This window comes from Solanum verrucosum, unplaced genomic scaffold (genome assembly GCF_900185275.1).
Source record: "Solanum verrucosum unplaced genomic scaffold, falcon-dt-bn FXZP01000151.1, whole genome shotgun sequence".
NCBI lineage: Eukaryota > Viridiplantae > Streptophyta > Magnoliopsida > Solanales > Solanaceae > Solanum > Solanum verrucosum.
This window is the reverse complement of record NW_026020202.1, coordinates 413,811-437,455: the sequence shown is the minus strand read 5'-3', so window position 1 is coordinate 437,455 and position 23,645 is coordinate 413,811. Positions and strand designations below refer to the sequence as shown.

General features: G+C 35.6%; 1 protein-coding gene across 1 annotated transcript in view; it reads right to left on the bottom strand.

Moving 5' to 3' along the window:
• Positions 1–23,645, bottom strand: part of LOC125830054 (uncharacterized) — a 155,314-nt gene that overhangs the window by 109,190 nt on the left and 22,479 nt on the right. The window lies entirely within an intron of this gene.

Here is a 23,645-nt window from a genome sequence, read left to right as displayed (position 1 = left end):
ATTTATATATGTACCAAAGAACCCAAGATATGTTATATTTAGAATATATCATAAATAATATTAATGAAATACTCAAATTAAAACAACTATCAGAAGAATATTACAATAAATATTATTATATTTTACCATGAATTTCGCAAATACAAAAAACAATAAAAATGAAATATCAAGATTAAGACACTTACCAAAAAAGAATATTATAATAAAACCGTTAAAATGAATTACTCACCTACCACACTACCACATACCAAATCCGTCATAATTTTCATATGTTTTTTCATCTATTGCGTATTCTTCTTTATTCATTTATAAGTTATGTTGTAGTTTATATTCTAAGTTATTTATTTGTATTTCTAGCTATAAAATAGTCTTTCTTTGTGCTATTATAGATTTGTGACAAATTTCTGCGAATATATTATTGTTAAGTCTATTTTGCCTATGTTCTAATTCTTGTCTTTTTGCTATAATTATTTCATTAAGTTTTTGTCTATATTCGTTATTCTCGTTATTCATTGTATTTTTAAGTATTGAATATATTTATATTCTATTTTAGATATATTATCTATCAATTAATCTAATTTTACGTTATCAGTCTTTGTGATATTAAGTTGTTTATATTCCGGATATAATTTGTTTAATTTTCTTCTTATTTTTCTTAATTTTCTACTCGTATGCTTCTTACCGTGTTTCTTATTATCCATAGCTCTGATTAAGCCACCTTATATTCTCAACAAAACATCATTTTCGAGAAATGTATAGTATACTAGAATATTATTATGCTCAAGAATTTACATGTTCCCAAGAATTGCATTATGCCTGAGAAATTGTCCAAGAATTGCTTTGAGCCCGAGAAATTGCATTGTGCCCAGAAATTTGCAGTGTGCCTGAGAATTGCATTGAGCTTGAGAATTGCATTGTGCTCAAGAAATTGCATTGTGCCCGGAAATTTTCATTGTGCCCGAGAACTGCATTGAGCTTGAGAATTGCATTGAGTTCGAGAATTTGCATTGTGGCGCCGAGAATTTGCATTGTGCCCGAGAGTTGTATTGTGCTCCAGAATTTGCATGTGCTTGAGAATTGCATTGAGCCTGAGAAATTGCATTGAACTTGAGAATTTGTATGTGCCCGAGAATTGCATTATGCTTGAGAATTACATTGTGCCCGAGAATTGCATCTTACACAAGAATTACATTTTGCTAAAAAATTACATTTACACAAAAATTACATTGTGCCTGAAAACTACATGAAGCCCAAGAATTATATTGTACCCGAGAACTATATTATGCCAGAGAAATAATGATATGCCCAAGAATAATATTGAGCCCGAGAATCATACTTACATTGAGCTAAGGTTGAATCAAGTTACGGAAACCACATTGAGACCCAAAAAATACATCTACATGAAATATCTACCGAATCAAGCTACAAGTATCGCAATATGGTCGTATTGTATTGAAAAAAACAAATACACTATCTTTTATCATTTTTTTTATTTTTCCAAAGGTGTCATAGTATAAAGGAATCATTTCATGGCATGCAGATATCATTTCATGACCTGATGATTAAATTTATGATTATCATGTCCAAAGGCATCATAGTGTAAAGGCACCATTTTCATGACCCAAAACCATCATCTCATGGCCTAAGGATTTAATTTCTACTTATCATGTTTTGAAGATGTCATGGTCTAAAGGTAGCATTTTCATGGCCTACAAACATTATTACATGACCTAATGATTAAATTTTCGTGTATCATGGCCCTAAGACATCATCCTTATCTTCTTAAGACAAATTTTCTTTGTCTAAATGAGAAAGTTCATCATGTTTATAAATTAGTTCACCACTAAATCACTATATATGTCCTAATCACTTTATTTAGTCATATCACAAGCTCCAAGTTTACAGAGACTGACAAACTGCCGACAAGATCAACTTCTCTTTCAGATATGACTTCTGACTTATATATTTATTGTAACAAAGGCCTTTTCATCTTTCGCACTACTCATATGATATTTTCCTCTGTAACTTGAGTCGTTCAAATCTTTCTTACACTATTCATACTATATTGAGCTTTAATCTTATTTACTCAAGGTACTATCACTTCTATTCAAATCTCGTACCATTATTTCATTTTTTAAGAGCTTAGTTCATTCCTAAATCTAGAACTACACACAACCTCATTCTCATAATACCGGAGAATTTAAATGATCATTCTATTTGTGGATCTAGGGCTACAAATTTTTTTGAGCATATTTTTTCATTTAAAATCAATGTGCCTAGTGATGTGCAAAATAATGCTTCTACATCAATGTTTGTTAATTCTCATGTTATGCCTTCTTCTGATGTTATTTCTAATGAGCATGAAAATGAACTTAGAAGGAGTAAAAGACGTAGAGTTGAGACTAGATTTTTGTCCTGATTTTATCACTACTTTCTTAACTGAAAATTTTGATATTAATGTTTTAAATGATGAATTAATGTTTGTTTATTTAATAAAAGAAGACCCTAAGACTATGATGAATCAATGAGATCAATAGATGTTAATATTTTGGAAAGAGGCTATTAAAAGTGAATTAGACTCTATAGTTTCTAATCACACTCGGGACTTGTATGATTTACCTAAAGATTGTAATCCCATAAGTAGCTAGTGGATATTTAAGAAGAAATTGAGACATGAGTGTATCATTTATAAATATAAGGCTAGACTTGTTATTAGGGGTTTTAACCAAAAGAAAGGTGTGGATTATTTTGATACTTATTCTCTTGTGACTAAAATAGCGACCATTAGGACACTTATTACTTTAGCCGCTATTCATGATTTAGTGGTACATCAAATGTATGTCAAAACAATATTTTTAAATGGTGATTTAGAGGAAGAGATTTATATGACTCAACCTGAGGGGTTTGTTGTTCCAGGACAAGAGGATAACATATGCAAATTGAGAAAGTCCTTGTATGGACTAAAACAGGCACCTAAGAAATGGTATGCAAATTTAATATCACATTAGTAGCTAATGATTTTGTTGTAAATTCATCTGATACATCTATTTATTCTAAAATGATGGGTTTAGATTGTGTGATTATATGTTTAAATGTTGATGACATGTTAATCTTTGGCCTTAGTGTGAATGTTATTAATGAGACTAAGAATTTTTTTGTCCTTTAAGTTTGAAATAAAAGATCTTGGTAAAGGTGATGTGATTTTAGGAGTTAAAATCAAAAGAACTACTAATGGTTTCTCTTTGTGTCAATCTCATTACACTTTAAAGATGTTTAAAAAAATGATTGTTTTGCTGTAGTTTCAATGAGAACTCCTTATGATCCTATCATATACTAGAGAAAGAATAAAGAATCTAGTGTTTCTAAAACTGAATATACTAAAATAATTGGAATTGTAATGTTTCTCATGAACTATACTCTGCCTGATATAACATATGTTGTTCATAGATTGAGTAGATATACTCATAATCCCAGTAGTGAACACTGGAATGCTCTTCATCGCTTGCTAAGGTATTTGAGAGGTACTGTGAATTATTGTTTACATTTTAATAAATTTCCCAGTGTTTTAGAAGGGTTCTGTGATGCAAACTGGGTAACTAACAATGATGAAGTTAGCTCCACCAGTGGCTATGTGTTTACTTTGGGTGCATGTGTTATTTCATGGAAGTCTTCCAAATAGACTTATATAGCGCGTTCAACCATGGAATCTGAACTCATTGCTCTCAAGTAAGCAGGGCAAGAAGTTGAGTGGCTGAGAAATCTTTTGACGAATATACCATTATGGGGAAGACAAGCTTCACCAGTCTCTCTTCATTGTAACCCACAGGCAGTAATAGGGATTAATAAAAATAGTGTGTACAATAGAAAAATGAGACATATTCACATCAGACATGATGTTGTTAAGCAGTTGTTGAAACTGAGTGTTATTTCCTTGGAATATGTAAGGTCCGAAAGAAATTTGGTGGATCCTATTACCACAGGATTGTCAAGGAAAATAATCCTTGAAACGTCGAGGGATGGGGCAAAAGCCCATTGATTAAGGTAACGTGGTTGACCCATTAGGCTCAATATACACCACATTTTATATCCTTATGGCGTGAGACAGTGTTTTATAAGATTGAGCTTATTTTGCTCTTAATGATTCAATAGCCTTCAGGTGGTCTATTTGAGATAGAATTGATGGAATCACCTACATGAATGTAAAGGTGTGGTCGCCTTTTATGAATACTTGAGTTGTCTTTCTAGAGCACTCATAAGACCCAAGGTGTATGTGCATGACCGTAAAAGCACTTTGTATCGCGGAGGTGGCTTAAATTTAAGGATATGTTATGTGTTATGGGGGTCTCTGTAACAGCTCGCTATTTGAAATAACTAGAAAGAACTAGAATTTTAAGGAAACCGATTTTGGAAATAATCAAATTTGGAAAGCTTGACAAAGTTAAGCTAAGTAAGAGTATTGAGTCAACTTCAAACAACCACAACCATCAGTACAATATGATTTAGGTGGCAAAAAAGATATTGTAGGAAATATCTTTGGATTATCTTTCCAACAACGCCGAGTTTGCTCAATTTCGAGTTCGTAAGAGGGAGATATGGCCATTTGAAGTTGGGTTGTCTAGATAAGGAAAGGCAAAACCAAATTTTAGAGGGGTATTGTGATCTTTTCATTACCCAATTAATTAAAGCCATTTTTAGTAAATTATTTGGGTTCTAACCTGAGTTAGTTCAGTCTACGCAAGAAAGAATTAAGTTAGGGTTTTGAGAGAAGAGAAAAGAAGAGGAGAAAAATCAAGGCGTTCTTGGAGATTTCTTGCGGAATCAAAGTCGTTTCGCCAAGGTTTGATCCCTAAAGAGGTATGTGAGACTTTCATAGCGTTGGGTTCGTTCACCCATGCTCCAATCATGTTTAGTTCAGTGAAATTTATTCGAGAAAGTTGAAAGTTGATGATTTTGAATTGTGCTCTTGAATATTGGATTTCGTTCTTGAGTTAAGTTGGGATTATTGAGTTCTTGAGGAAATCGTGTCGATTTTAGAGTCGTTATGAATAGATTCTTGTGTACATATACTGGGTATATGAATCTAAAGAGAATTTGAGAAAAAGAATTGAATTTAGGCGAATTGGGTTAGAAAACGAAGAAGAAAAAAGTCAGGTGAATCTGGGTACCAAGTCTGCGTCGCGGACATGTTCCTCAGGATGGGAAATTTTCTCTCCGCGTTGCGGAGCGGTCATGGACCCTTCTGCCTCAAAATTTATTTCACGACCAAAAATTAAAATGCATCTCCGCGTCAGGGACTTGCATCCAGACAGTGATTTCTTGATTGTTTAGCTATATAAAAACACTCCTAAACATCACGAGATCTTTCCTATCACAAATCACAATCATTGAATCCATAAATTCAAACTCAAGGAAAGTTAAGGACCAAGTTTAGAGAGTTCTTAGAGTCCTTTCAAAAAGGCTTTTGCAAATACTTTAAACTTGTTTTAAGACTTGAGTTTTGAGTTAAGTAAGAGTAACAAATGAAATTCATTTCTTCAAAAAGAGTATATGGGAAATAAGTATTCCCAAAGAGTAAATGTTTTCACATTTAAACAAGAGAGGAAACACTAATTTCCAAGAGAGCCTTTGAGCTAGTTTTTGAGTAATTATCTCAAACCACAGAAAGAGTTTTTGTTTTTACACATATGAGCTGAGTATTTTAGGATTTGTATTGAGCATCGATGTGGGGACGAGTTCATAACAACTCAATGTCTCCATAAACCATGTAGCCAACGTGGGTAGAAAGGGTCATACTTTTTAGATGATTCCTTAATGCTTTTTAGCATAGACTAGTGGATCCACTTAGTTGAGGCGTTCTATATCCCAGCAAGTTATAGGACAGTTCTGGCAGCGTAGGCGAGTCGTATCATCACATAGCTCATAGTAATGGCTGTCAATTAGAGAAACTCCCACAGAATTATATTATTTTATTATATGATAAAATTGAGTTGTAATTTACTGTTTAAATGTTTTATATAAACTGCACATTTACTATGGTTTAATTCTGCATTTGAGTTGAGTATTCATGATATGAGTAAAGTTGAGGTAAATGTTCTTTCAGAAATCATTTCAAGCTTATGTCGTGTTTAGTTTTCCCCTCGCATGCTCGTACATTCAATGAATTGATGCCATTTGGCCTGCATCATTTAATGATGCAGATACAGGTAACCAGGATCAGCATACAGCGCCTCATTGATCCAATTGAGCACTCAGAGTCAGTTGGTGAGTCTCCCTGCTTTCCGGAGGATCCCTATTTACATTGCTTTAGTATTTTCAATTGTTAGGATGATCGGGGGTCTTGTCCCGACATCCCTAACAGTTTAGAGGCTTCATAGACAATTAGTTAGTTCGTTTGTCTTTACATTTTCATTTTGTTATGTTGAGACTTGAGTTTGCCTTATTGGCCAGTTGAGTGTTTCTTTTACAACATTCTAGTTTACTACATGGATTTATCATTGTTGAGTAAAGTCTTCTGCTGAGTAGTAAGCCAGGCTAAGGGTTCACTTGGGGCCAGCAATGGTTCTCGAGTGCTAGTCCTGCCTAGGGTGTAGGCTCGGGGAGTGACAAACTCTGTATCAAAGCACAAAGTTCAAGAATCCTAGGGAGTATGAAATCGTGTCTGTAGAATCCTAGTTATCGATGTGAAGCGTGCCACATCTATAATTAGGAGGCTGCAAGATTTAGTAACTATCTCACTTTTTTCAAATTCATTTCGTGCGATAGAGTTTATCTCTATAAAAGTTTCTTTCTAACTCATGCTTGCGCGTGTCTTTCAGATCATGCCTCCACAAAGAGTTGTACGAGGTCGTCCTGCTAGGAGGAATGTTGAGGATCAAGGGGTACCACAACCCAAAGGAGAGGTTACCAATGCTTAGTTCCGGGAAGCTATCCGAATGCTAAGTCAAGCGGTGACCAATCAAGTTGGCCAACAGAGAGGGGATCGACAGGAAGTGGCTGACACTTCAAGGATCCGTGAGTTTTTGAGGATGAATCCTTCAAGCTTCACTGGTTCAACCACCATAGAGGATCCGAAAACACTTTGTAGAGGAACTGTATAAAGTGTTTGATATTATGCACATTATTGATGCTGAGCGAGTGGAACTAGCTGCCTATCAACTGAAAAGTGGTTGTAGGACTTGGTTTGACCAGTGGAAGAAAAGTACAGCTGAGGATGCACCGATTTTGAGTTGGGCTGTGTTCGAGAGTGCTTTCATGGGGCAATTCTTTCCCCGTGAATTGGGAGAAGCCAAGGTATGGGAATTCCTTACCCTTAAGCAGGAACCTATGAGTGTTCATGAGTACAATCTGAAGTTCACCCAACTTTCCTGATATGCTTCGGAGATTATTGTTGATATGAGGAGAACGATGAGTCTGTTTGTGTTGGGTTGTCTCGTCTGTCAAGTAAGGAAGGCAAGGCATCTATGCTAATAGGGGACACAGACATAGCGAGACTTATGGTTTATGTGCAACATGTTGAGAAAGAGAAGCTGAGGGATAGAGAAGAATTTAGAAACAAGAAAGCTAAGACAGGAAATGAGTCTGGGCTGCAAGAAGTAATGTGAACCGATCTTCCTTTCAACATAAGCAAAAGGGACCTGCTCCATCATCTTCTAGGGCACCTGCACCAAGGAACAAAAGTGACTATAATAGTAAGAATTCGCAGAATTTCAGAGCTAGACCTGCTCAGTCTTAGGGTAGTGTGGCACAAGGAGGTAATTGGGCTCCTACATGTGCTAAGTGTGGTAGGAACAACCCAGGTGCTTGTCGTGATGGCTCTACTGGATGTTTAAAGTGCAGTCAGAAGGGTCATTTCATGAAAGAGTGTCCTAAGAACAGGCACAGAAATGGAAATAGGGGCAATAGAGCCCAATCTTCTTCAGTTGCTCCACCAGACAGGGCTGCACCTAGAGGAGCTAGTGCATGGCTTCACCTAGAGGAGCTACTTCATGCACTAGTTAAGGAGCAAATCGCCTATATGCGATCAGTAGTCGCCAAGAGCAAGAGAATTCTCCAGATGGTGTTTCTGGTATGATCAAGGTCTTTACTTTCGATGTTTATGCTTTGCTAGATCCAGGAGTGAGTCTATATTTTGTGACTCCTTATGTTGCGATGAATTTTGATGTTCTTCCTCAGAAACTTTGTGTGCCATTTAGTGTTACTACACCTGTTGGTGAGTCTATTCTAGCAAAGAGAGTCTATCATGATTGTACCATTTCCGTCAATCACAAGAGCACCATGGCTGATTTAGTTGAGTTAGACATGGTAGATTTTGATGTTATTGTATGTATGGATTGGCTTCATGCCTGTTATGCCTCAGTTGATTGTAGAACTCGAGTTGTTAAGTTCCAGTTTACTAATGAGCCAGTCTTTGAGTGGAGGAGTAGTTCAGTAGTGCCTAAGGGTCATTTTATTTCGTACCTTAAGACGAGAAAGTTTGTTTCTAAGAGGTGTGTCTAACCAAGTTAATGATTCTAGTGTTGAGACACCTCCTATTGAGTCAGTTCCAGTTGTGAGTGAGTTTCCAGAGGTCTTTCTAGATGATCTACCCAGAGTCCCTCCTGAGAGAGAAATAGACTTCGGTATAGATATTATTCCCGATACTCGTCCAATATTTATTCTGCCATATAGAATAGCACCAGAAGAGTTAAAAGAGCAGTTAAAAGATCTCTTTGAGAAGGTTTTTATTCGACCAACTGTCTCACCTTGGGACGCTCCAGTCTTATTTGTGAGGAAGAAAGATGGTCCATTAGAATGTGTATAGATTACTGTCAGTTGAACAAGGTTACTATCAAGAATAAGTATCATCTTCCGAAAATTGATGATCTCTTCAATAAGCTTTAGGGTGCCACTTGTATTTCTAAGGTAGACCTCAGATCTGGCTACCATCAATTAAGAGTAAGGGAATGTGATATTCCAAAGACATCTTTCAGGACCCGTTATGGTCATTATGAGTTCCTACTTATGTCCTTTGGTTTGACTAATGATCCTGCAACATTCGTGGTCCTTATGAACAGAGTATTCAAGCCTTATTTAGATATGTTTGTTATCGTATTCATTGATGACATACTAATCTATTCGAGGAATGAGGAAGATTGTGCTAGTAATCTCCAAGTAGCTCTTCAAACTCTCAGATATAGGGAGTTATATGCTAAGTTTTCTAAGTGTGAGTTTTGGCTTGAGTCGGTGGCATTCTTAGGCCACATTGTTTTCGGTGATGGGATTAGAGTTGACACTCAGAAAATAGAGGCAGTGAAAAATTGGCCTAAACCCACATCTCCAACAAATATTAGGAGTTTCTTAGGGTTGGCTGGATCTTATAGAAGGTTCGTAGAGAGGTTCTCATCTATTTCATCCCCTTTGACCAAGTTGACTCAGAAAACAGTAAAGTTTCAATTCTCTGAAGCTTGTGAGAAAATCTTTCAAGGATTGAAAAAGTGGTTGACCAATGCCCCAGTATTGACCTTACCAAAAGGTACTCAAGGTTTTATTGTGTATTTTGATGCGTCCAGAGTTGGTTTGGGTTGTGTGCTAATGCAGAATGGTAAAGTTCTAGCTTATGCCTCCAGACAGTTGAAAGTTCACGAGAAGAATTACCCAACCCATGATCTAGAGTTGGCTGCCATAGTATTTTCTTTGAAAATATGGCGTCATTATCTTTATAATGTTCATGTGCATGCGTTCACCGATCACAAGAGTCTTCAGTATGTATTCAGTCAGAAAGAGCTTAATCTCAGACATAGGAGGTGGTTAGAGTTACTCAAAGATTATGACATGAGTATTCTATCTCACCCAGGTAAGGCTAATGTTGTGGTTGATGCCTTGAGTAGGTTGTCTATGGGTAATACTGCCATGTTGAGGAAGAGAAGAAAGAACTAGTAAAAGATGTGCATAGACTTGCACAATTAGGAGTTCAACTAATGGATTCCACAGAAGGAGGAGTGGTGGTGATGAATGGGGTTGAGTCATCATTAGTGTCTGAAGTTAAGTAGAAAAAAGACCAAGATCTTATTTTGCTTGAATTGAAGGCAAATGTTCATAAGCAAAAAGTAATGGCTTTTGAACAATGGGGAGATGGCGTATTAAGGTATCAAGGTAGGTTGTATGTACGAGTGGATGAACTCCAAGAGAGGATTATGGAGGAAGCTCATAGCTCCAGCTATTCCATTCATTTTGGATCCACAAAGATGTATCGTGACTTGAGAGAAGTATATTTGTGGAATAGTATGAAGAAAGGTATTGCTGAGTTTGTTGCTAAATGCCTGAATTGTCAACAAGTTAAAGTAGAGCATCAAAGGCCCGATTGTATGGCTCAGAATATAGAAATTTCGGAATAGAGTTGGAGATGATCAATATGGATTTTATTACTGGCTTGCCGTGGTCCCGCATACAGCATGACTCTATTTGGGTGATTATAGATCAAATGACAAAATCAGCCCACTTTTTGCCGGTAAATACTACCCATTCAGCAGAGGATTATGCCAAGTTATATCATCAAGAGGTAGTAAGACCTTATAGAGTTCCAGTTTCTAATATTTCAGATATAGGTACATAATTTACTGCACAATTTTGGAAGTCTTTCCAAAAAGGTTTGGGCTTGAAGGTGAACTTTAGTACTACTTTTCATCCTCAGACAGATGGTCAAGTAGAGCGCACTATTCAGACTTTGGAAGATATGTTGAGGGCTTGTGTGATAGATTTCAAGGGTAATTGGGATGATCACCTATATCTGATTGAGTTTGCTTACAATAATAGTTACCATTCTAGAATCCAGATGGCTCCTTATGAAGCTCTTTATGGAAGAAGATGCAAATCTCCTATTAGATGGTTTGAGGTTGGTGAAGCTAGGTTGATAGGACTAGACTTAGTTCATCAAGCTATGGAGAAAGTTAAGATTATCCCAGAAAGGTTGAAAACAGTGTAGAGTCGTCATAAATCCTACACTGATGTTAGGAGAAGGGACTTAGAGTTTGAAGTAGATGATTGGGTATACTTGAAAGTTTCACCCATAAAGGGTGTTATGAGGTTTGGTAAGAAGGGGAAGCTTAGTCCCCGGTATATTGGTCCTTACAGAATATCCAAAAGGATTGGGAATGTAGCTTATGAGTTGGAGCTACCACAAGAGTTAGAAGCACTTCATCCAGTGTTTCACATTTCTATGTTGAAAAAGTGCATGGGCGATCCTTCATTGATCATACCAACTAAAGATATCGGTATTAGGGATAGCTTATCTTATGAGGAGATTCATGTTCAGATTTTAGATCGCCAAGTTTGCAAGTTGAGGACCAAGGAAGTAGCATCAGTTAAAGTTTTGTGGAGGAATCAATTTGTTGAGGAAGCTACTTGGGAAGATGAGGAGGATATGAAGAAAAGATATCCACATCTCTTTGAGCCCAGAGAAATTCCAGATCAAGGTACTAATTCTCTTCATAGTACTCTTTAATTGATATAATTAATGTGTTAGAGTTGTTTGTTGGGTGTTTGAGATGAATGTTAGATGTTACACCCTTAGCCTACGAAAAGTAATCTCATTCGAGGAAGAATTTTCCCAAGGAGGAGATATTGTAACACCTCGCTATTTGAAAGAACTAGAAAGAACTAGAATTTTAAAGAAACCGATTTTGGAAATAATCAAATTTGGAAATTTTGACAAAGTTAAGCTAAGTATGAGTTTTGAGTCAACTTCAAACGAACATAACTCTCACTAAAGGATAAGTTAAGTGGCAAAAAAGATACCGTAGGAAATATCTTTGGATTATATTTCCAACTCCGCCGGGTTTGTTCAATTTCGAGTTCGTATGAGGGAGATATGCCCATTCAAAGTTGGGTTGTTTAGCTAAGGAAAGTCAAAACCGGATTTTAGAGGGATATTTTGGTATTTTCATTACCCAATTAATTAAATCCGTTTTTAGTAAATTATTTGGGGTCTAAACTGAGTTAGTTCAGTCTACGCAATTAACAATTAAGTTAGAGTTTTCACAGAAGAGAAAAGAAAAGGAGAAAAGTAAAAGCGTTCTTGGAGATTTCTTGCAGAATCAAAGTCGTTTCGCCAAGGGTTGATCCCTAAAGAGGTATGTAAGACTTTCATAGTGTTGGGTTCGTTCACCCACACGTCAATCATGTTTAGTTCAGTGAAATTCGTTCTAGAAAGTTGAAAAATACTGATTTTGAATTGTGTTCTTGAATATTGTCAATTTTAGAGTCGTTATGAATAGATTCTTGTGTACATATACTGGGTATATGAATCTAAAGAGAATTTGAGAAAAAGAATTGAATTTAGGCGAATTGGGTTAGAAAACGAAGAAGAAAAAAGTCAGGTGAATCTGGGTACCAAGTCTGCGTCGCGGACATGTTCCTCAGGATGGGAAATTTTCTCTCCGCGTTGCGGAGCGGTCATGGACCCTTCTGCCTCAAAATTTATTTCACGACCAAAAATTAAAATGCATCTCCGCGTCAGGGACTTGCATCCAGACAGTGATTTCTTGATTGTTTAGCTATATAAAAACACTCCTAAACATCACGAGATCTTTCCTATCACAAATCACAATCATTGAATCCATAAATTCAAACTCAAGGAAAGTTAAGGACCAAGTTTAGAGAGTTCTTAGAGTCCTTTCAAAAAGGCTTTTGCAAATACTTTAAACTTGTTTTAAGACTTGAGTTTTGAGTTAAGTAAGAGTAACAAATGAAATTCATTTCTTCAAAAAGAGTATATGGGAAATAAGTATTCCCAAAGAGTAAATGTTTTCACATTTAAACAAGAGAGGAAACACTAATTTCCAAGAGAGCCTTTGAGCTAGTTTTTGAGTAATTATCTCAAACCACAGAAAGAGTTTTTGTTTTTACACATATGAGCTGAGTATTTTAGGATTTGTATTGAGCATCGATGTGGGGACGAGTTCATAACAACTCAATGTCTCCATAAACCATGTAGCCAACGTGGGTAGAAAGGGTCATACTTTTTAGATGATTCCTTAATGCTTTTTAGCATAGACTAGTGGATCCACTTAGTTGAGGCGTTCTATATCCCAGCAAGTTATAGGACAGTTCTGGCAGCGTAGGCGAGTCGTATCATCACATAGCTCATAGTAATGGCTGTCAATTAGAGAAACTCCCACAGAATTATATTATTTTATTATATGATAAAATTGAGTTGTAATTTACTGTTTAAATGTTTTATATAAACTGCACATTTACTATGGTTTAATTCTGCATTTGAGTTGAGTATTCATGATATGAGTAAAGTTGAGGTAAATGTTCTTTCAGAAATCATTTCAAGCTTATGTCGTGTTTAGTTTTCCCCTCGCATGCTCGTACATTCAATGAATTGATGCCATTTGGCCTGCATCATTTAATGATGCAGATACAGGTAACCAGGATCAGCATACAGCGCCTCATTGATCCAATTGAGCACTCAGAGTCAGTTGGTGAGTCTCCCTGCTTTCCGGAGGATCCCTATTTACATTGCTTTAGTATTTTCAATTGTTAGGATGATCGGGGGTCTTGTCCCGACATCCCTAACAGTTTAGAGGCTTCATAGACAATTAGTTAGTTCGTTTGTCTTTACATTTTCATTTTGTTATGTTGAGACTTGAGTTTGCCTTATTGGCCAGTTGAGTGTTTCCTTTACAACATTCTAGTTTATTACATGGATTTATCTTTGTTGAGTAAAGTCTTCCGCTGAGTAGTAACCCAGGCCAAGGGTTCACTTGGGGCCAACAATGGTTCTTGACTGCCAGTCCTGCCCAGGTGTAGGCTCAGGGCGTGACAGTCTCATATTATATCTACTCACTTCAAGAGTACTTCACTTTGTGGATATTAAGTTGTTGCATCACATCACTATGTGTTTGTTCAAATCGAAAGATATTGACACTTAAGTACACGTTCCTTCCTTTTGTCCAAAAAAATTTCTTACTCTTTATCTTTGCATTAGTGGGGAATTGTGATATTAATTCTAACTTTATTCATTTTTTGTGTAATGCAAAACACAAAGTAAATTATGTTACAAAGAGAATATTTTTTCCGTTCCAAAACAAAAGAAGAGTTTTTGTAGAATGTGATGTAATGGCTTTTAATGACATTAACTGTAATGACCTGTTAGGTCATTCTGAGAACTAGAACTATTTCGACTCTTTCAGTAAACTTTAAATGGTGATTTTAAACTATTTATTTAACTACGGTGAATTTAGTTGACGGGTAATTATTAAATAATTATTTTTTATTTAATTAGTAGTTAATGGACCAATTTCATAATTTATTTAGTATTCTATGTCTCCTGATCCATATACAAGAATGAATTAAAGTTAAATTGGGTTTAATTTATTCTTTAGTCAAACACTAAACATGTTTCAACGTCGACAACGAGAAGCGAGGTAACCTAATTAATGCTATCCACTTTATTTATACTTTGCATCCGATTTACATAAAATTGTCGCTGAGTGGAGATATTTTTACTGCTTAGTTAATGGACAAAAATTATAAAATTAATATTTTAGTTGAAAGAGGTTTTGAAATTGAAAAAGTAGTTTATGGGTGTCACGGGTTTATTGTTAAGGATTTGTCTGGGTAATAATAGTAACAAAATTGAGGGATACTAATGATAATATCATTGATCGGTGGGTATTTATATTGTAAATCATTGTGGCTAAAGAATGTGAATTGAATAGTAAAAGGTGCATTGTGATTGGAAGGTGGAGACCAACTATTAATGATGAGCAACTAAGGTTTTAGTGTGATTGTTAATCAAATTTGAGTTCTAGATGTTATAATTGGATTGGGTGTTGGGTTGCTTCTAGTCTACCACTGGTTTCGTAACCAGTGAATTCCATTTTTATATATTATTATTTTGTTATCATAATATAAATTAAGTTTTGATATATTGATATAGGTAATTAAATATTAGGTGTATTGTATTACTTGAATACCATTAAAGTTATGAAAATGGGAGGAATTGAGACTAACCTTAGGCTTTTACTTTAGGAAATTGACTATAGATTTGGATGGGTTATAGAGTCTAGGCTATATATATAGTAATATGAGTTTCTACGGACTCGTTTGCTTATGAATATTGTATACTTGATAGATTGGAAACGTTTGGAGGCATTGAGGAAAGGAAAAACATTGGGAAATTAACTTGCTTGACTTCGGTTCTTCGGTTAAGGTAGGTTATGGTTTATTCTATGTGATAGAGAGACTCTTAATAGTGATTGATATTCATTGAGTTATATTGTGAAATTTTCTATGTACTTGATTGTTGTGGTTTGGATAATTGATATGTTGTTTGTGATTGGTCTAAAATTTCAAGACCGCGAAATCCATAATCTTGAATTTGTTCTATTAAAGTGATGCCTTGAATAAAGAAGTCTTGATGAAATATTGCTAATGAAGTGTAAAGTGATGGTAAAGAATAAGAAATTAACTATGGTGTTGGATTGGGTGCCACGAGCTGACACGATATATTTGGATAGGGTGCCACGAACCGGCACGATATATTTGGATAGGGTGCCACGAACCGGCACGATATATTTGGATCGGTGCCACGAGCCAGCATAGTATTACTAGATCGGGTTTCATGTTCCGGCACGATATATTTGGATCGAGAGTCACATTCTAACACAATATATTTGGATCGGATGCCACTAGCCGGCATGATATTTTTGGATCAGATGTCACATTCCGACACGATAGCATTAAAGAAAAGCATATAAGAACAGCTTAGTGCTTGTTTGGAAAGTCACCCTGGTAATTGGATTTGGTGTAATTGGGTGTAATTACATTGTCTGTTATGTTTGGCTGGACAAGTAATTACTTGGTCATCATGTAATTGATGTAATTGGCTGGGAGTAATTACACTCTCCAATTCATAGGGAGAGGCTGTGAATTGCTGGTAATTACATGGTGTAATTACCAGTTGATTACCTTTTTATTTTTATTATTCTAAAAGTTTATTTTTTATTTTATATTATTATATTTCATTTTCTTCTCATTCTCAACCTCACTTCACGTGATTCTATGCAATTTTTTAGTATTATTTATTTCTTTATGCCATGCTTATTTTTCTCATTAGCATAATTTTATTAGTATTCTAATTTTTAAATTTAAATAGAATTTATTGTTAAGTAAGGTTATAGACTTACGTTTTTTTTTTAAAAAAAATCATATTTATGTATGATATGTTGAAATTTCTGATAAGAGCATTATGTTAAATTTTTTGTTTCGAATTTATAACTTATGTTATATTTTCCGTTTAATTTGTTTTAGTAATATTGAATTCACATTGCAAGTCATGTTTTAATTAGACTTGATAGATTATCTTTTTGTCAAACATTTTAATAATTTATGGCATTTTATTTATGTAGTAATCTTTTTATCAAACATGCATTTCACGATGTTCGTAGAAACTTCATACTTTTAGTTTTTATGATCAATTCAATTGAAAAAAATATAAATCAATTATTTTTTGTCATAATATTAGTTAAGAACATATGTTTATTAATTAATATATTTTTAAAAATAATATATATCTTAAATATTTAATTTAATATCATTTATAAAGTTTCTTATTTGTCTAGTATAAATTTTAAATAATTAATCTTTATTTTTAATATAATTTTATGATTGCAATTGTGCATCCAGAATATGTGTAATTACACTGTAGCATCCAAACTGGACACGTGTAATTACAATGTAATTACACTGTGACAATCAAACAGGTCAGTGTAATTACTAGACTGAATAATTACTAGGCTGGTAATTACTGCCCTAGTAATTACACTAATTCCAATTATCAGGTGGCTTTCCAAACAGACCCTTAATGTACCCAATCTCAAAGAAATCATTTCTCAAAAGAGTGTGGTGTAGAGGCCTGAGTCCTCATGTATGTTCTTGATATTGTGGACTGATTATGTACTTGCTTCAGTGTTGTTGTCACTTGTTCATGTTATTTGATGCTTGCCACCTGCTAAGTGTTATAGTTGATTTCATATTATTAGTTTCTATTTTGGATCCGCCGATGATATCTAGTCAATACATGTTGCCCCGTACTTACCCCTACTTGTGTTTTTCTTCGTTTTCCTTTTGTGGAGTGCAATGAGTGTACCAACAACTACGACTCGCCTCAGTTCTAGCCAGTCTCCAACACTTCAGGTTCCAGGGTGAGCTATTCATTCGAGCTTGTGTTGGATTCTCTCAGTCATGGCATGATGTCCTTAGTTTTTGGACACAAACTACTTTATTCATTCATTTTGGTGTCTTTGATACTCTTAGACTTAGTATTTGGAGATTAGTAGATTTGTGTATCTTACATTAATAAGATTTGAGCTTCCACATTATCATTTGTATTATGTAAGTTGAATAATAAAAATAAGTTGGGGTTGAATTCGTTGGTTCGTCCATCTAAGAGGTTAAGTGTGAGTGCCACTCATGACTCATTTTGGATCGTGACATTAACATTCACAATGATTTATACAAATTAAACCTTCACTTTGAAACTTCTCTTTTGCAAATTCTATATAAGCATGGCCTTTTGTGAACCTTACTACACAAACAACAAAAGAAAAAAACATTTTCCTTCTTTCTTCTTATTCTTAGACTATTTATTTCTTGGGCAGTTAGTTTTGGACTTTCGGCCACCAGTGCACGTGTTTGAGAGTAACTGTAGACCCTTGGGGAGCGATCGGCTACAACGACTTACATCGGAGTCGGATCGAAATCGCTTTCAAGGCATTGACTTGCCACACGACAATATTTGTAATAAATTATTTACTTCTTTGTAATTTCAGTTCAATATAAATATTGTAGTATTTTTCCCAACGTACATGAGTCAATATTTATGAGGGTTCCAAGTTTGGAGCCTACCTTTTGCAAGATGTGCAAGTCGTAAAATTCAGTCGATAATTCTAGTAGACGAAGCCAGCTAGCTGTGTACCTGAGGTGTGCTTGAGAAACAATTTTTGGCTCCCATTTTTGAACTAATAGGAAATTATTGAAAATGAAGGGCCCAAAAGATGAATCCCTTAGCAGTTGGAGAACAAATTTTGTTTGAGAGAGATTTTTCCTTGAATTACCAAACTTAAACTCCTCCTTTTTACCATTTTGTATTATAGTATTTATTTTAAAATATTTTTAAAATTATCAATATTTGTATTATATGTTTGAAGATTTTTGTATGACAAGATTCCTTACTTCGTTGATACGTATATGATCATCATTAGATATTTTCAAAACCTTACACTTCTTTTTAATTTTTTATAACTCAAGTATGTTACTTAATAATATTTTTAAGGAAAATATAAATATGCATCATTTGTCAGATAAAGAAGGTATATATGCACCACATTTTTTAATAAAGAAAATGTCCGCTCTTTATCAAAGTTGAATGGTAAATACACACCTTTTGTTTCACTTATTTCCATTATCCCCTATTACTTTTAAAAATCTCTAAAATCCCTTATTTGTTTAATGTATCCGAGCTGCATATTAATGTATCCGAGTCAGTATTTAATATATCTGAGCTATATATTATGTATCCGAGCTAGTTTTTAATGTATCCGAGCTACATATTAATGTATCCGAGCCAGTATTTAATGTATCCTAGCTACATATTATGTATCCGAACTAGTTTTTAATGTATTTGAGCTACATATTAATGTATCTGAGCTTCAATTATTATATCTGTTTTTTTAATTTTTAAGGGATTAATGTAATTAGAAATTTATTAGGGATAGATTGTAATTTCATATTAAAACTATGCGATTTATGTAATTTACCCTATATTTATCCCTTATTATTTTTCTGGTCAATGTCAATATAAAATGTAAGACAACAATAGTTATTTAAAGAATAAACTCATAAATATATTTGCTAACAAAATTAGTTTAAGTAGATCACTCACTAAGAAAAAATTTCTCATAAAATCACTCAACTTTGATTTTTAACTCAAAACTTACTCAATTATGAAGTCTTTTATCATACACAATATTCATAGGCTAATAACCCATGCCAATTTGATGGGAGGGTTGGCTGGAGTGGAGTATAAATGTATTATGTTTATAAATGTCCTCTTAATGGGTAATTATAAATTTTTTTCGTCACTAATTAGTAAAGTGCAATAACATCGACTTTTTTTCGATTTATTCATACTAAGTTCTCCACTCCAATGAAACGCAATCAAAAATTGTGAAATTCGGTATCTCAATTTAATTTAATGTTATAATACTTGTTTATCTCTATTTCTGTAAGAAATTCAATTATTCGAGAAAGATGTTAATTAGATTTTAATTAAAAAAATTATATGCTAGCAATTTGTCGATGCATAATGTTCAAGTTTGTAATTAAATTTATTTTTTTTCTATAATGTTTCTTATCAAATGAGGCGCACTTTGATTATAACATTCCGCCTTAAAAAGGGCTAAATTTAGAAAGCGCTAAATTGGAAATAGCTAAATTGAGAATTTTGCAAGTTATGCTTAAGTTGTGAGTTTTGGGTCAACTTCAAACGACCATAACTTCCAGTACAAGATGAGTTAGGTGACCCATAAGATATCAAATAAAAGGTCTTGAAATCCTGTTTCCAACGCCATCGAGTTTGCTAAATTTTGAGTTCGGATAATGGAGATATGCCCGTTTGAAGTTAGTCTGTCTGGTTAAGGAAAGTTACCCGAATTAATGGGGGGTATTTTGGTTTTTTCCTTACCCCATCAGCTTAAAACGTTTTTTAGTAATATTTTGGGGTCAAATCTGATTTGGGTCAGTTTTACAAATCCTAAATTACGCTTAGGGTTTGAGAGGAGTTCAAGAAGAGAAAAATAGGAGAAAAGGGAGAACGATCAATATTCTTGCAATTTTCGAAGGGTTTTCGCCAAGGATTCGATCCTAAGAGGTATGTAAGCTTTCATAGTGTTGGGTTCGTTCACCCACACGCAAAAATTGATAAATTTGAGTTCTTGATGAATTTCTTGATGTTTGTGATCTATTCTTTAAGTATGAGGTTTCATTGAGTTCTTCCAAAAAGGATCTTGTGTTTAGGTGTTGTTCTTGAGTAATGTAGAGTGGATTTCATTGTAATTATGTTGGGTGTAACAATCCATAAGAGTTTGAGGGGAATCGTTCGATTCTAGAGGAGTTAGACATGAAAACGAAGTAAGAAAATTCATCAAAATTCTGGGAGAAGGGGTGGGGAGCCGCGACGTGTCACTCAGTGCTCCCCAAGTAAGTTTATGTAGGTTGGGGCCTAGGGTGTCGTGCCACTCATTGCGCCCCAACCCACCTTCAGCAGTTCAGGGCCTGGCACCCCACGCCACTCAGTGTGCCAGGGTCGCCAGGTTCCCTACACTTCTGTCCTTCTTTCCATGTGAGTTCCCTCGAATCGTACCCATATTTTCTACTTGATATCCACACTTAAAATCTGTGTTAAACATCAAGAGATCATTCATAACATGAATCATAACCCTTGAATTCATAATTCATAATTCAAATTCAAGGTAGAGTTAAGAGTAGAGTCTTGAGAGTTCTTCCGAGTCGTTTTGAAAAGTCTTTTACAATCTTTTAAAACTTGTTTTAAGACTTGAGTACTTGAGTTTGAGGATGAGTAGAGTTGAGTTCTTTTTTTTAAAATGAAATATGGGAACTAAGTATTCCCAAGAGTAAATATTTTTACATCTAAGATGAGAGGAAACACTGATTTCCAAACGAGTTCATGAGGAGTTTTGAGTAGTCTCTTTTAAGAGAAATCTTTTGAGTAATAATATCAAAGTTGAGGATGAGGAAATGTTTTTTTTAAAACATATGAGCTAAGTTATATTTTTGGAGTAGTATTGAGCACCGATATGGGGGAGAGTTCAGATAACTCACAGCCCCCATAAACCATGTAGTCAACGTGGGTAGAAAGGGTCATACTTTTTAGATGATTCCTTATTTCTTTTTAAGCATAGCTTAGTAGATCTACTTAGTTGAGGAGTTCTATACCCCGTCAAGGTATAAGATAGTTCTGGCAGCGTGGGCGAGACATTGTATTATCACATAGCTCATAGTGATTGTTGTCAGTTAGAAAATCTCTGAAACAGAGTTTATTTTGTATTTTTATGTACAAACTGACTTATATTGTATTTTCCAATACATTGAGTTGTTATCTACTATTTTAAAAGTTTTTCTTTATATCGCATTACTGTTATTGTTTTTCTATTTAAATGAGTTAAGATTGAGTTGAGGTTGAGTTGAGTTGAGACGAGGTAAGTTGTTTCTTCAGTTCCAGTTCAAGCTTATGTCATGTTTTAGACTTCCCCTTGCATGCTCGTATTTCCATGTACTGACGTCAATTGGCCTGCATCGTTTCATGATGCAGATACAGGGAATCAGGATCATCAACCGGCTCTCCGTTGATCCAGTCGAGTTCCAGCTAGAGTTGGTGAGCCTCCTTGCTTTCCAAAGGGTTTCACCTTGAGTTTACTTTTCAATCAAATTTTGTTTAGTAGGATGTCGTGGGTCTTGTCCCGACATCCATCTCAGTTAGTAGAGGCTTCATAAATAGCCAGTGTTAGTTCATGAGTCTTTTTCATTTTCTATTGTTTATGTTCTAGACTTGAGTTGCCCTTGTGGACAGTTTGAATATTTTAAATGTTCTAAGTTAAGTATTTGAGACTTTTGAGTTTATCCAATGTTGAGTAAGTCTTTCGCTGATAGTTGAGTCAGGCTAAGAGTTCGCTTGGAGCCAGCAATGGTTCTCGAGTGTCAGCCACGTCCAGAGTATAGGCTCGGGGCATGATAAACTTGGTATTAGAGCACAGAGTTCAAGAGTCATAGGGTGTCTATGAATTCGTGTCTGTAGAGTCCTAGTTATCAATGTGAAGCACGCCACATTTACAACATTTAGGAACTATCTCATTTCTTTCATACTTATTTTGTGCGATAGAGTTCAACTCTATAAAAGTTTCTTCTAATTCGTGCTTGCGCGTATATTTCAGATCATGCCTCAACGAAGAGCTATTATAGGTCATCCCGCTAGGAGGAATGTTGATCCTCAGGATCAAAGGGTACCCAATGCACCAAAATTGCGACCTCAATGAGAGGTCACTAATGCTGAGTTTCGAGATGCTATTCGGATGTTGAGTCAAGTGGTGACCAACCAAGCTAGACAACAAAGAGGGAATCGACAGGATGTGGCTAATACATCCAAGATTCGTGAGTTCTTGAGGATGAATCCTCCAGACTTCACCGGTTCAAGTGTCAATGAGGATTTGGAAAACTTTGTGGAAAAGTTGTAGAAGGTGTTTGAGGTGATGCATGTTGCAGATTCTGAGCGTGTAGAACTAGATGCGTACCAACTAAAGGTATTGATAGAGTATGGTACGACCAATGGAAGAAGAGTAGAGCTGAGGGTGCACCAATTGTGAGTTGGGTTGTGTACGAAGAGGCCTTCATGGGGAGTTTCTTTCCCCGCTGAGGGAGGCGAAGGTAAGAGAATTCCTTACTCTGAAGTAGGAATCTATGAGTGTGCATGAGTATAGCCTCAAGTTCACCCAATTGTCCCGTTATGCCCTGGAGATGGTTGCTGACATGAGGAGCAGGATGAGTCTTTCTGTATCTGGGTTGTCTCGCATGTCAAGTAAGGATGGCAAGGCAGCTATGTTGATAGGAGATATGGACATAGCAAGCCTGATGATCCATGTGCAATAGGTTAAGGAAGATAAGCTGAGAGATAGAGAAGAGTTCTGAAACAAGAAATCTAAGACTGCAGGTAATGAGACCGGACAGCAGAAGAGTAATGCAAATCGGTCATCTTTTCAAAAAAATCCAAATGGTCTTGCTCCATCATCTGCTAGTGCACCTGCAACAAGGAATAGAAGTGAGTTCAAGAATCAGAGTTCGCAGAATTTCAGGGCTAGACCTGCACAGTCTCAAGGTATTGTGGCACAAGGAGGTAATGGGACTCCTGCATGTGCTAAGTGTGGTAGAAACCACCGAGGAGTGTATCGTGATGGCTCCATTGGTTGCTTCAAAATGTGGTCAGGCAGGTCACTTCATGAGAAAGTGCCCTAAGAACATGCAGGGTGGTGGTAATGGGGCCAATAGACCCAAATCTTCTTCAGCGGCTCCACCAAACAGAGTTGCACCTAGAGGAGCTACTTCAGGGACGGGCGGAGGAGCAAACCATCTGTATGCTATCACCAGTCGCCAAGAGCAAGGGAATTCGCCAGATATTGTCACTAGTACGATCAAAGTTTTTAGTTTTTATGTATATGCTTTGCTAGATCCAGGAACGAGTCTATCTTTTGTGACTCCTTATATTGTTATGGATTTTGGTATTCTTCCTAAGCAATTTCTTGAGCCCTTTAGTGTTTCTACACTTGTTGGTGAGTCTATTCTAACTGAGAGAGTTTATCATGATTGTGTCATTTCTGTTAATCACAAGGACACCATGGCTAACTTAGTTGAGTTAGACATGGTAGATTTTGATGTCATTCTAGGTATGGACTGACTTCATGTCTGTTATGCCTCAGTTGATTGTAGGACTCGAGTAGTTAAGTTCCAATTTCCTAATGGGCCAGTTATTGAGCAGAGGAGTAGTTCAGCAGTACCTAAAGGTCTTTTTATTTCGTACCTTAAGGCGAGAA